Genomic DNA, 2,737 nt, shown 5'->3' with positions numbered 1-2,737 from the left:
GAGCTAGGCCCGCGAGACAAAAAAAACAACAAAAAAAACAAAAAAAAACAGTTGAGGAAAGCATGCCAGCTGACCAGCTCAATGAGAGCGTATCACTAGGGTGTCAAAGTTCACGCCTGGAGGAAGAGCCAGCTGACGTAATCGCAAACGAGACGGGGTCGTTGTTATCACCGGCCTCAAATAACTTTGATCAGCTCTTACGTGTGGACAGAGAGTCACTGGCAGCCAAGCAAAAGAATGATGACAGCATAGCTAAATTACATCACACAGCTAAAGAAGGCATTGCTAGGCGCAACGTGACGATACATGAGAGAGGAGGATTGTTGTATCGGCACTACAGAGATCGAAAGGGTAGGATTTTAGATCAGTTAGTCGTACCTACTAAGTACAGGGAGTCCCTGTCATGGAAATGGGTGGTCTGGCCACCTAGGCATAAACAAATCAAAGGAAAGATTGCTTACGGAATACTACACTGTAAACGGAAATAACTCCGAGGTGGGAGTATACTGCTTGTCCTCTTGCGACCCCCCGGTTCGGAGTTTTTTTTGCTCCGTATGATCGGAGTAGAATTTTTACTCCGTACGAGCGGAATGTTTGCGTGGAATTATGGGAGTTTTTTTCTGTCTTTTCTTTATTTTTTGCTTTGCTTTTGACGGAGTTTTTTCGAGGTGCAACGGGAGTATAAAAAGAGCCATCGCGTCAGTTTGCGCGACCATGTCCACATGCAGAGGCTGCTGGTCAAATTTCGAAATATGCACACGAGACCGCGTCGAATTCGACGGAACAAGTCAATGTAAGCACATATATCATGACATACATAAACATTTCAGAAACGCCCAATGCAGAAACTTGGAAGACATCACACGTACACGCGATACTCAAGAAGCAACGGTGCCAGTATATATAGCCACCTCGAAGCCGCCTAGGGAGCAGCTGTGCTGTTTTCAGAATTACGACTCACATGCTCATTCATACGAGATCTGTCTCTCTGAAATTAACAGAATACCTTAAGCAACACAAAACTGTTAATTCAAAATAGTGAGAGAAAAAAAGTTAATGGCATAATTTTTCAAAATTATCATGCCATTCTGTGAGTGCTGAAGCGACTTCGCACACTGCCGGCGTTCGCGGCCAAAAAGTAGTGCGTTAGTTACAGTAAGCAAGAAAAATGTAAGTGCATGTGTTACATAGCAAAATTACATTTTTGCGATATAGTGGTAAGCGTAGCAAGAAATTATTACGTTTGAGCATGGCCTGCAGCATCCGATATAACACCGAGAAATGCGCCGTCATACATTTTATACACCGCACTACTTGCTCTGCGTCCGAGCAATCTGCCTCGGTTGCGAAAAGGAGCTACATCGCTGATCTGTCGAGTGAATCCCTAAACTCGGAGCCAGCAGGCATGCATCTAAATCAGTGTCTCGGATAGAGCGTAATGTTAATGCAATATCGGAAGCAACGACGTGACCAAAACATATATGCGCGATAACAATTCGATTCACATCGCTCAATAAGAAGCTTTATTTTCAGTACGCATACTTATGTCCTACCGTTTTTCTTCGGGCGTGGATATCCGTTCACAGATACATAAAAACAGTTGCTTGCACTCCGGTCTTTCTCACTGGCAACACAGCACCGCAACGAACTTGGGTTACACCATTCATGCGCGACTAACACGGATGTAGTCGCTCGAACAGTGGCTACTGCAACAGTTGCCATTGCTACGCGGTCCTTTCAAACACTACACTGGACGTTGTCAGCATGTACTCAAAAGGACATAGAAGTCGCATTTCACGTACTGAAGAACACAAGACAGGGTGACACAGCACGAAAACACAGCCAGAACGTGAGCCGACATCACGAGCCAGTGAGCAGCTTCGAGGTACACCTAAGCCTTTTTCCGCACTTGAAAACGTGGTTCTTGCAATCATCGTCGTCAGCAAAGCGATCACAGCTAATGTACTCGATGCTGCGATACAGTGAGCTTCAGGCATGTCTATAACACTTTCTGGAAGGAAATACGGGAAACAAATTGACTTAAACGCTGTCACGGAACGACATTTCACAGACGTAAACAAACCGTCAGCCATGAGCACTGCCCGCTCCGCCGAACGCGCCCGGTCGCTCGCGAGGCGTACAGCCTCATGGGAAGCGCCACGTGACCAACCTGTATCGGCGGAGGGGAGTTTTTTAAAACTCCCTGTCGGAGTTTCAAGGGAGAACAAGATTTTTAAGCGGAGTAAAATCGCGTCATGTCGCCTAAATACTCCCGCAGCTAGCCAGCGGAGTGAAACGAGGGGATGGCGCTGTTTTGCTCCCATACAACGGAGTAAATACTTGAGGAGGGGAGGTTTTAGGGCACATCACCTCTTAAAAACTCCCAGGTGGGTTTATTTTCGTTTACAGTGTACTGGCCTGGCTGTTTCAAAGACGTAGAAAACTTTGTAAGATCATGCGACGCATGCCAGCGCTCGGGTAAACCAGCAGAGACATGGAAAGCTCCACTAAAGGTAGTGCCCTTAATAACAGAACCTTTCAGATGACTTGTGATAGACGCGGTAGGGCCTCTAACAAAAACAGAATCGGGTTACAGGTATTTGTTTACCATGCTGTGTCCATCTTCAATGTTTCCAGAAGCAATCCCTCTGAAAGAGCTCACCTCCACCGAAGTAGTAGACGCGCTTTTGACAGTATATGCACGAGTTGGGTTTCCAGCCGAAATTCAGGCGGATCA

This window comes from Dermacentor albipictus, unplaced genomic scaffold (genome assembly GCF_038994185.2).
Source record: "Dermacentor albipictus isolate Rhodes 1998 colony unplaced genomic scaffold, USDA_Dalb.pri_finalv2 scaffold_13, whole genome shotgun sequence".
NCBI classification, from domain to species: Eukaryota; Metazoa; Arthropoda; class Arachnida; order Ixodida; family Ixodidae; genus Dermacentor; species Dermacentor albipictus.
The sequence above is the reverse complement of the archived record's forward strand: the minus strand, read 5'-3'. Positions refer to the sequence as shown.